The sequence below is a fragment of the Typopeltis vanoorti genome, chromosome 6 (assembly GCF_054136105.1).
Source record: "Typopeltis vanoorti isolate ZY-2024b chromosome 6, IOZ_Tvanoo_1.0, whole genome shotgun sequence".
NCBI classification, from domain to species: Eukaryota; Metazoa; Arthropoda; class Arachnida; order Uropygi; family Thelyphonidae; genus Typopeltis; species Typopeltis vanoorti.
Window position 1 is genome coordinate 10,668,092 of NC_143554.1, and position 12,100 is coordinate 10,680,191.

Here is a 12,100-nt window from a genome sequence, read left to right on the forward strand (position 1 = left end):
TTTGTGCTCTAATGATGCTGATTTGAAATTGAACGAAATATAAGCAGTTAAAAAAAACATCTTTTGATAAAATTGTTTGGTGTTGTTAATACTGTTAAAAAATAAGTCATGAAAAACCATCAACACCTATGATACCATTTTCATTTTTAATGATACCATTAAAAAATAAGTCATGAAGCTAAGGATATCATAAAAGGGTATTCCTAAAGAAAAATAGCCATAAAAATTAATAGCTTTTATAATAAACACAACTGTAAATTAAACTGATTAAAAAAAAAACACTTAAATCTTGACACAACATTTAAATGAATTTGGCTATGAGAGAAGTTATACAGCATGTTGCATCAATGAGCCACACATCTAACATATAATTAAAGTTTGATTTTATAATGACATTTGTTAATTCAGAAATATCTTCCTCTGTGAATACTTTTTTTCTATTTGATTTTAATCTGAAGGAGTGCACGTGGTACTCACCAGACACGTCAATCCTCTTAACTTGTTAAGTGAATAATTTTTTTGTAACCATCTCATATGAAAGGTTTGTTTTCTTTTATTTGTACATAATCAAGAAGCATCTCTAGAAATCAAACATAGAACTTTTTTTTCAAACCATTTCAGGTTTTTGATAAGTGGAAAGATGAATTTCATCATCTGGCATGAAACCATCTCATACGTAAAGACAATCACAAACATCCATACCCACAGCCTATTGTTTACACTATCTGTAGAATCACAGTTCATTAAATCAAGCAGTACTACAACTTCACTGAGACAAGTGAGGGACATTTCCTATATAGGAAAGTTAGTTTTATTGAATGAAATTATTCCATTTCTTTTTGGAGGGAGAAAGCCTGGGAATTTTCCTTTTGTTTTCATTAGTGACTGAAAACCTGCCACTCCCTCTTTTTTTTTTCCTCTCAGAATTCTCACATCTGTAGTTTTTTTATTTCTGTTAAAATTGTTTTGAAAACTGTATAGTATATAGCTCGTGTTTTTACTAATTTCTCTCCTATTCCATTTAAATTTATTCATTTAACTCAGCTTTTCATATTCTGTTATCTATTTCTGTATTTAACTGACCTTCACTAAAAACTGTGCCTAAGTAGTTTTTACTTATATTATCGTTTTTCTCTCTCTCTCTCTCTTCAGGATGCATCTTATATTTTCATTGTTACAGCAGTTATTCAATTTAGTTAAGGAATCCTACAGGCTTGTACTGGATTTATTTAGGAGTATAGCATCATCTGCATAAAGAAAAGAGCTCTCCTATTTTTAAATTAGGTTTAATGCCACTTATCTTCATAGTGTTACGATGTTGTTTTTCTCTAAAATTTAATGCTTTCCTTAATGTAATTTCCTTTCCTATACAGTGTAATCTATCCCCTCCAGAATTTTCTAACCTTAAACTCCGAATCACCCTTTTGTAATTTCCCTATGAAAGTGAAAATTAGCCACCAACTAAGAGTGAATTCTCTAGACCTTCTTTCTGGGGCCGTCTCCTTTTCAGACATTGACAAATTTGTTTTTTAAAGCTGCACCAGTCAGAATCCTAGGACAGAAGAATCCTTGTTCAGAGAGACCTTCACAGAATCTTAACACCTATTTAATCTTACTAAAGTTCTACAGCGTTTGTAGAATTCTTAGCTTGCAGTCGTGACTCTAACATTCTAAATTCCCCTTTCTTATTCCCTTTCGCATAGGTTCAGATTTTATGAGTGGTAAGTTGGTCTCATGCTCAGACAACACTCAGGTTTACATAACAAAACATGTTTATTAGGATCTTAGAGTACTTATAATTAGATTCAAATACGCACAAGTATTTAATCAATTAAACACTAAAACTGGCGAATACAAGTGAACATTCTAATAAATAATCAACAAGTTTAGACTCTAAGTTAATCAATGATACACATAACATTCACAATACAAAATTTCAAATCAGATTCTATCTGCAATTCTAGCTCCTCACATTAATTTGGTCACACACGAGCATAAGCTTTCGGACTGGTTAGTCCAATGTAAAAACACCAATAAATTGCTAAGCATATTAGTTATTCAAAGTTCCCCATAATTTCCCTTTCACCTTTCCTTCTAATACTATTGGAAAATAAGTAAGAAAGTTCTGTATGTTACCATCACTTAGTTTGATTACCATCTCTGCCTGGTCCGTCTTCTTTTGTTGGATAAGACTGCACTTCCATCAGGTTGCATCCACATGGAGGTCATGTTGTTCCTCCGATAAGGCCTTTCTCTGCACTTAGCGATGCTAGCGTTCATCTCGATCTTTTGAGGGTCACTATGGTCAGCGTTCCTGCCTTTGGGAAATAACTTTCCGCTGCCTCATTCTAGTAGGACTTCTATCGACGGCCTGAAACAGTGGACGCCGACTTTTCGCATACTGTCCATCCGGTACCTATCAAGCATTCACGGGGAAGAGCTCACCATTCGACATTACAAATTTTCTTCTATTGGTCAGCAACCTCAGGTCCAAGCGAGAACAGGAACAAAACTCGAGAGAGAGATTGAAATTCGTGCTAATCCTTATTTATTCTATCTCCGTTGCACCCTCTTTTCCGCTGCAAAAATCTTCACATGGCACTTTCCCTTGTGGCATTAAGCTGTTTCGTCATAACTCTGCTCCTCAAGGAGCGCTCTTTTCGGGGAACATGAGCTCAATTCGCCTTCGCTCAGGCATTATGCTAAGCTGGGTGGCTAGCACGCAACCTTTGTTTACACTTGATATACAGTTCTCATAGACTACAACTTACAAAACGGAATTTCTATTTAGATAAACAAAATTCATCTTTCCTTTGTACTTCATGAGCTCAATTCACCTTCCGCGTAAGCCTTCGCTCAGGCATTATGCTAAGCTGGGTGGCTAGCATGCAACCTTTGTTTACACTTGATATACAGTTCTCATAGACTACAACTTACAAAACAGAATTTCTATTTAGATAAACAAAATTCATCTTTCCTTTGTACTTCACAATAGTTATTCATTTATGCTCCCTCTTACAATTTTTTCCTATTATAGTACAAGTATCTCTTAGTTGTTATTTTATTCTTGTTAGATCTTGAATGAAATAATTTTTTTTAAATGAAAATTCCTTATTCGAGATCTAACAAAGGTCCCCCCTTTCTCTAAAAAAAATTTTTTAACAAAATTTTTCTTTAAGCTATCCCTCAGTTCTTGGGAGAAACTCTTCTATTTCGATTGGGTCTCAATTCAATTTTTTGCCTAGGTAAGAACACATATTCTGAGTCTTCAGTGACTGCTCTGTGTATGCAAACAGCATTCTTATACCCATCCTGCTTCCTTCGAGATATATGCTTGTCACCTTTTATTCTCCCATAAGATCTCTTAGTTTTACTTCCGATGCTGATATAGTTAACTCCCAATGTCCCTATATAGATGTTATTCTGTCTATCGTTTGTGATTTCATTATCTACAGGTATCTTAACTTTGCTAGTGCCGTCAGCATCTGGATTTTCTCTTTCTTTCAATGAGGAGGCTTCATCTGATTGAGATTGAATGTTAGCTGTATGGTCCTTTTCTCCCTCAGTCAGTTCTACTTTATTCACACACTGAGACTTGTTGTTCAGTGGGATGTTTCCTTTACTCTGAGGTTGTGACTTCTGATCCCTCATAATAGTTTTCTTTCTCCCAAGAAAACATACCTCCTTTCTTGAATAATTGCATGAGAAGTTATATTTTCTTAAAAAAATCCTCCCCTAAAATCAGCCTTAGATGTGGGAGAGAGTTTCTGGGCAAGACTATAAAGTTATGCCAAACATACAAGCCAAAATCGGGCAATCCCACTTTCAGTCTTACTGATTTCGTAGCGTGCGTAGTAGATAGGGATATTCTAGAAGTCTGATGGGTCTTTTTAGGCGCTTGATCCTTCCCTTCAGGTGGGACTCCAGTTCCTTGCAATATTTTTCTGAAATGATGGAAGCTTGGGAACTGGTATCAATTAATGCTCTGAACCCCTTTCCGCAAATTTTTCTATTTACTGTCATTCTAGAAAATTGTCTCTGACTCTGTTGTTGCCCCTTTCGTCCGATTGCTTAGTGCAAATGTGTGATCTGGACTCTGAGTGATATTTTCCTCTTGAGTTTCCTTGCCTAACAAAGCAATCCCGGGCAAGATGCCCCATTTTATTACAACTACAGCACCTTGGGGGTTCTCGAATATAACTCCTCTTATTATCTCCATCGGAGGACAAAGGAGAGTTCATGTTGCATTTGGCAAACAGTTCTGTCAGTCTCTGCTTCATGGAGTCCATTTTATCTAGTATCACTCCTTGTAATTTCTCAACTTCCCTGTGAATAAGATTTGTTGTCCTTTCATCCTGAAGGGAAGAACTCTCCTGATCTTTCACAGAGACTGATGTCAACTGACTGTGAACTGCATCAAGACATTCCATAACCGGCTGCTGCAACTTCTCCACTTCTTGCCTGACTAACCTCACTAATATTAAAGACATCAGTAGCAACATTACAAATTGACTCGGTTCTATTCCCCTCGATTCCTCTCTGTGCCTTCTGTTTCTCTTTCTTTTCCAGACCCTCTTCACAGTATTGAGATCCCTAATAGTGTCTCTATCTTCCCTGATTAAATTAACAGGTCCAACCATGGTTGCAGGACAGATATCCCCAAGCAGCTGCTCTCTTTCTTTCACTGCTTTGTAACATTTTTCCAAACCGGTTATGCCCTTTAAGGCTGTTTCCCTCAATTCCTGCCTCAAACCTATTCTAAAGCGCTGAAAGACTGCCCAGTCTAAGTGGTGCTTGTCTTCACTTGATACACTCAAGGTACTTTTGAGAGTTAGTAACCTGATGTGAAAATCGGATACACTCTCTTTGTCCTTTTGTACCATTCTTTGAAGTTTCCATAGGTTTGGTCCTACATTCTTCGCCTTTGAAAATTGGGAAATGAGGATTTCCTTAAACCTCCGGTAGTTCAGGGTTTCCTTCAGAATGGGCGAGGAGTAAAAGAAACTTTTTGCTCGTCCCACTAACTTACTGCTTAGCAGAACAAGCAGTTGGAAGTCACTCCATCGTCCAATCTTTCTAAGTTCTTCAATGTACTCAAAAAAAATTCTTACATCATCAGTGTCCTCTCCAGAGGAAAAATCTGCTGGGGGTTTATTGTCCAGAAAAATTCCGAGTCATTTAATTCAGAGCTTGATGGGAGAGACATATCTGCACTTTAGTTCATAAGGATATACAAAGGTAATTTCTCAAAACGTTTTCCTAATAAATTCCTGATTGCTGGGCATGAAACCAAGACCAACTCAATGTGACTGATCCAAAAAACTTAAAATTAATGGAAGAAACCACATCCTACCGGCTGCGCCATTGTTATTTTATTCTTGTTAAATCTTGAATGAAATAATTTTAATGAAAATTCCTCATTCAAGATCTAACAAAGGTCCCTCCCTTTCTCTAAAAAAAATTGTTTTTTAGAGAAAGATTTTTCCTCAGTTTTCTGGAGAGGACACTGATGATGTAAGAACGCTTTTTTGAGTACACTGAAGAACTTAGAAAGATTGGATGATGGAGTGACTATCAACTGCTTGTTCTGCTATGCAGTAAGCTAGTGGGAAGAGCAAAAAGTTTCTTTTACTCCTTGCCCATTCTGAAGGAAACCCTGAACAATCAAAGGTTTAAGGAAATCAATAAAGAGCCAAGAGTCTATTTTTTTCCGGCAGTGTAAATTAAGTTAAGGGGATAATAAATTCTTCATTATTTTGAAGCCGGATACAAAACTCGGAGATCGAAATCTAAGAGTTTCATGCCGAAGAACTATTGGTGATTCCAAATGGAGCTTGCTTCACCTTTGCTCCGAGTTGCCCTAGTGTTGTACTACCCAGGTGTTGACTTACGTTTGGACTCACCGATAGTTCTTCGGCATGAAACTCTTAGATTTTGATCTCCGAGTTTCGTATCTGGCTTTAAAATAATGAGCGATTTATTATTCTTTTAACTTAATTTATGCCGCCAGAAAAAAATAGCCTCTTGGCTCTTTATCGTAGTAATAATATATGGGTACACTGTTCAGGCAATTCATATAGTAGGGGTATGTAAGTTCGGTTTACTTAAACCTTGGTATTATCCAGGTCTATCTACTCACTGATGAGATCTCAATAAAGGTCGAAACTGGTCTGGGTAGTGACCTCTCCTCATAATGTAAAACAGTAATACATCTCCTAGGAGCTGCGTTTAACATTATGAGAAAATATTAAGGTTAGTGATGGAGCTTGCTCCACCTTTCTCCGAGTTGCCCTAGTGTTGCACTAACCAGGTGTTGACTTATGCTTGGACTCGCCGATAGTTCTTTGGCATGAAACTCTTAGATTTCGATCTCCGAGTTTCGTATCCGACTTTAAAATAATGAGGGTTTATTATCTCCTTAACTTAGTTTAAGGAAATCCTCATTTCCCAATTTTCAAAGGTGAAGATATAGGACCAAAGCTATGGAAACGTCAAAGGGACAAGGAGAGTGTATCTGATTTTCACAACAGGCTACTAACTCTCGCAAGTAACCTGAGTGTATCAAGAGAAGACAAGCACCACTTACACTGGGCAGTCTTTCAGCACTTTAGAATAGGTTTGAGGAGGAATTGAGAGAAACAGCCTTTGGAAAGGGGCATAACCAGTTTGGAAGAATGCTACGAAGCAGTGAAAGAAAGAGAGCAGCTGCTTTGGGATATCTGTCCTGCAGCCGGTTGGACACGTTAATTTAATCAGGGAAGATAGAGACACTATTAGGGATCTCAATACTGTGAAGGAGGGTCTGTAAAAGAAAGAGAAACAAATTCCTTATTCGAGATCTAACAATAGTGTGATCCATGTAGATAATGCACACCCTTGTCTCACAACCATTTTCCTTTACCTGCTTCAATTCTAACTGTTCAAAAATTACATCCATATTTGAGCATTTTATTATAATCTGACCTCCATGGAGAACTCAAATATTGCTAGATATAACATCCAATTTATACCATATAACTGTAGCATTTTGTACAGCTTTACTCTTGACACCTTCTTATATGCATTCTCCAGATCTGGAAAACTTAAATAAAAATCTTTATTATATTTATATTAAAGTGGGGTGCTTAAGGGTCAAAGCTGTATAACTGAGAGGAGACCTCCACATAGCCTTTAAAGGAATGCGGAGAACCGACCAGGGCTTCTGACCTAATGTCCAATCCTCACCTTCTCGTGGTGCACCCTGTTGGGTATCTATTTTGATACTGAACGAACAAGGATGGGCTGGCAATTTGGGATTTAGCCGACCAAATTGTATTCTTATTGGTTAAACAAAATAAAAAACGATGGTACAACATGACAAAATTTCATGCCGGCTGGGGCGTCGCCCGGTTAAACAAGGCCCCTGTTGTTTTCGCCAGGGAACCAGGGCGAACAGCGAAAAGTCAACTACTGGAACAAATCTGAAAACAAACCCCAACTCAACATCACCAGAGTTAAAGATCGGTACTATCAACGTAAGAAGCCTGAATGGCAAAGAAATGGAGCTAGCTGAGGAATTAGATAAGTACCAGATCGACATAATAGGGGTGACTGAAACAAAAAAGACCAAAACTGGTGAGATCTTTCTGAGCAATAAATACAAAATGTTATATTCAGGCAATGACAATCAAGGAAAAGAAGGAGTAGCCATAGTATTCAACACAAGATACGAGGCTAATCTTCTTGAATGGCAGTCAGTCTCAAGTAGAGTAATGTGGGCAAATATGAGAATGAGACTTATTTGTGCCTATGGTCCCACAGAAGGTTCTACTAAGGTAGAAGTGGAGGAATTTTTTGAGGCTTTAGAAAAAGCAACTGACACAATGAAAAATGAAAAGTTGGTCCTTGTTGGGGATCTAAATAGCAGAGTAGGAAATTATTGTGAGGCATACAAAAATATTTTGGGAAAATTTGGAGAAAAGAGCAAAGCTAATAATAATGGCAAATATCTGTTGGATTTCTGCTCAGGACATGGACTGGTTATTACTAACACCATGTTCCAACATAAAAATGTGCACAAATTCACATGGAGAGAAGAGGCTAGGAATAAGAAAAGTCTCATTGACTATGTTATTGCTGATAGTGATGTTTTCTCCCTGGTGCAGGACACCAGAGTGTACAGAGGATTTGAAATTGGAAGTGATCACTATTTAGTCTTGAGAAGGATAAAATTGAATTTCATATTGAAAAGAAAAACACGTAAGAAAGTTTTAAAGTGAATAAAAGTTGAGCAGCTCTCATATGTGAACTGTAGACTAAAATACACAAAGATTATTGAAGAAAAAATGAAAGAGTTTGAGAACAGGAATCAAACCTTGGAGATTCAGTGGCAAACTCTGAGGAAATCATTGATTGATTCTGCCAGAGAGGCATGTGGTGAGGTTGTCTGTAAGGATAAAAAAACCAGAACTCCCTGGTGGACACAGTAAGTTAAAGAGGCAGTGAAGGAAAAGAAGAAAGCATATCAAAAGTTCCTGTCAAATAAATCAGCTTGTGCTCTTAAAGAATACAGAGACAAATGTAAGAAAGTAAAACATTGTGTAAAACTAGCTAAACAAAAGTCATGGGAGGACTTTGGCAAGAATATAGAAAATAAATATCAAGAAGGTAGCAAAATATTCTGAAGGTTGTTGAAGAAGCTTAGGAATGGAGGAAAGAGTGCTGTAAAAGGAGTTAGAGATGATAAAGGTGACATGAAAACGGGAGAAAAAGATATCCTTGAAGTATGGAGTAATTACTTTGAAAAACTGCTAAATGAAACAAGCAGTGATGACAGCACAGTGGTAAAAAATACTGACCAGGCAAGCAGTCAGGAATACATATCCATACTTGAAGTAGAAAAAGCCATCAAAGGCTTGAAATGTGGAAAGGCAGCAGGAGTAGATGATATTTGACCAGAAATGCTATAGTATGGTGGTATAAGAGTCTTACAGTGGCTGCACTGCATAGTTCAGAAAGCCTGGACAGAGGGAAGAATTCCCGATGATTGGAGTAGAGCTCTCATAGTACCCATATATAAAAAGGGAAATAAAACTGCATGTGAGAATTACAGAGGTATTTCCCTACTGAGTGTTCCTGGCAAGATCTATGCAAGTATACTTGAGAAATGGTTGAGAGGAATTGTGGAAGAAAAGCTTGGTGAAGAACAAGCTGGATTCAGGCCAATTAGAGGCTGTCAGGATCAGATCTTCACTTTACGACAAATAGTTAAGAAAGCATGGGAATATAACAAAGATCTGTATTTAAGTTTTGTCGATTTGGAAAAGGCATATGACAAGGTGCCAAGAGAGAAGCTATTCAATACGCTGCAGTTATATGGTGTCAATGGGGCATTATATCAAGCAATACTTAGTCTTTATTTGAGTTGTAAGTCAGCAGTTCGAATTGAAGGAAGTACAGGAAGATGGTTTAATGTTAAATCTGGTGTGAGAAAAGGATGTACAGTATCTCCTCTGTTATTCAGTATCTATATGGATCACATTATGAAAGAAAGTGTATTAAACATGATATCAAAATTGGAGATGTTAATGTCAGCTCTTTGCTCTATGCGGATGATGTTATACTTCTAAATAAATCTGCTACAAGTCTGCAAGATTCTCTGACTAAATTGAATAACTGTTGTAATAGATATGGTATGAAGGTCAGCAATAAAAAGACAAAGACAATGAAAATAGGCAGAATCATTGAAAATATCAACTGTGTTGTGAATGGAGAACCTGTGGAACAAGTAAAACATTTCAGCTATTTAGGCACGATTTTTACTGAAGATGGTAAATTAAATATAGAAATAGACAACAGAATCAGCAAAGCTGGTATGGTGGGAAGTCAACTGAATAAATTCATATGGAATAAGAGAAAAATTAGTTGGAACACTAAATTAGCTGTACACAAGACAGTGTTCAAACCAGTTTTAACTTATGGATCTGAGAGCTGGGTCAGAAGTAAAACACTTGACCAAAGACTAGAGACCACAGATATGAGAGTCCTGAGAAAGATTAGAGGCATGAACAGATGGCATCAATGGCAATATCATGTTAAAAACGAGGATATTAGGAAAGAACTTGACATTGTCAGCATCCAGGAATCTGTTAGCAGAGCTAATCTCAGGTGGTATGGTCACTTAAACAGAATGGGCGAGGAAAGATCAGCAAAACAAGTGTTCACTGCCAGGTTGGCAGTAAAACGACCCAGAGGAAGACCAAGATATAGGTGGATTGATACGGTACAAAGTGCCTTAGACGATAGAAATATAAGATCTGATAATGTTGGAGTCTTGACAAGTAACAGACTGATTTGGAAGAAAATTGTAGATAGGAAATTAATAATGATGTAATTTTTTTCATGTAGTACTATCATATCCTGTACACCCCTTGAGGGTACATGGCAGGAATTTGATGATGAAGATGATGATATTAAAGTGACACATTTGATCTTCACAATTTTCCTTAGCCTCAAGTATGCTTGCATCTTACCTTGAACACTCATTATGGAAATCCCTTTGTAATTCTCACATTCAGTTTTATTTCCCCATTGTTTTCTTTATATGTGGATACCAAGAGAGCGCTACTACAATCACAGGGAATTTGAGCTTCTGATCATGCCATCTGATTTATGTAGTGCATATGCTGCAAAACGTTTATACCACCATACCTGAGCTTTTCTGGTTGAATACAATTTACACCTGTTAACTTTATATATATATATATATATATATTTTTTTTTTTTTTGCAGTTTTTCTATCTTATACACTACTTGGAAAGAAGTCGATGGACACCATAATGTGAGAACATTATGGCATCCATGGCACCCACCTTAATAGATGTAGGGCATACTTTCCACAAGTGTACAACAGCAATCAATGGGAATTTTGGGCAGTTCTTCCTGTATTCATGTAAATAGGTCCTGGGCTAAACGTCCATTGACATCAACCGACACTTCACGTTCAACATACAGATGTTCAATAGGATTGAAATCAAGTCTCTGTGCAGCACAGTCAAGTGTGACGATATTCATGTCCACAAACCAGATGGTTACAACAGCAGCATTATCTTGCTGAAAGAGACGATGGTCAGAAATGCCACAAAATAGGAAGCATTGTCCAGAATGTTCAGATATCTCTCAGGGTTAAATGTTTGGGATACCATAAACAGAGGTCCGAGGCCAAACTAGGAAAAAACAAGACCATACCATCACACTGCCACCTCCAAATTTCGTAGTTGGTAAGAGACTTTCAATGGGCATCTGCTCGGTATAGGGTGTAGTGTGATTCACTGTTCCATAACACAGCTTTAAAGCTTCCATATCCCACTGTACATGCTCTTAGCACCACTGTGGGGCTTGCATATTTGCAAGCCTACCAAGGAAACTCATGTTGCAAGCCTTAGTTCTGAATGTTTTTTTGCAGATCTGCGTTCCAGTCAATGCTTGGAACTCGACATTCAACATGTCAGCTTACAAATAGTGGTTTTATATATTATTCTTTGTAGCACCCTACCACCATGTTCGGTGAGTGTGGTGTGTTATCCACTGTGGGTAGTACTTACATTTGACTCCCTGCACTACCATCTCAGTATGGTAACACATTGCTGACCTAGAATGGCCCAATTTGTTGAACAGACAGGCCTGCAACATGGCATCCTGCCTCTTTATAACTCTGTCAGTTCTCGTCTCACAGCCATTTCACCCAGACAGAGTTGTACTGACTTTGGAGCATCATATTTCTCCAATTTATAATATCATCTATAAACACATGACTCATTAAATGGCATGATATGCCTTGCTCATGGGAGTGTCCATTGATTTCTTTTCAATCAGTGTATATTGATATGTATTCCTGATTGCACTCCTGTTTTCAAAAATTACATCCATATTTGAGCATTTTATTATAATCTCTGACCTCCATGGAGTCTAAAGAGTAATCAGGGGTAAGTTCCACTGTTACATACATAGCTCATCGTACCATGGTGTTGCTCTCAGAACTCTCTCAGACAATACATTCCAATTATCCTCCACTCTCTGTGCAAAACACTATTCCTCATCCCTTCCCCATGCACACTTTCCT

The 12,100-nt window shown here is 37.4% G+C and overlaps 1 protein-coding gene across 4 annotated transcripts in view; it reads right to left on the reverse strand.

Moving 5' to 3' along the window:
* The window catches only part of LOC150105280 (general transcription factor 3C polypeptide 4-like), a 267,680-nt gene that overhangs the window by 30,141 nt on the left and 225,439 nt on the right, over positions 1 to 12,100 (reverse strand). The window lies entirely within an intron of this gene.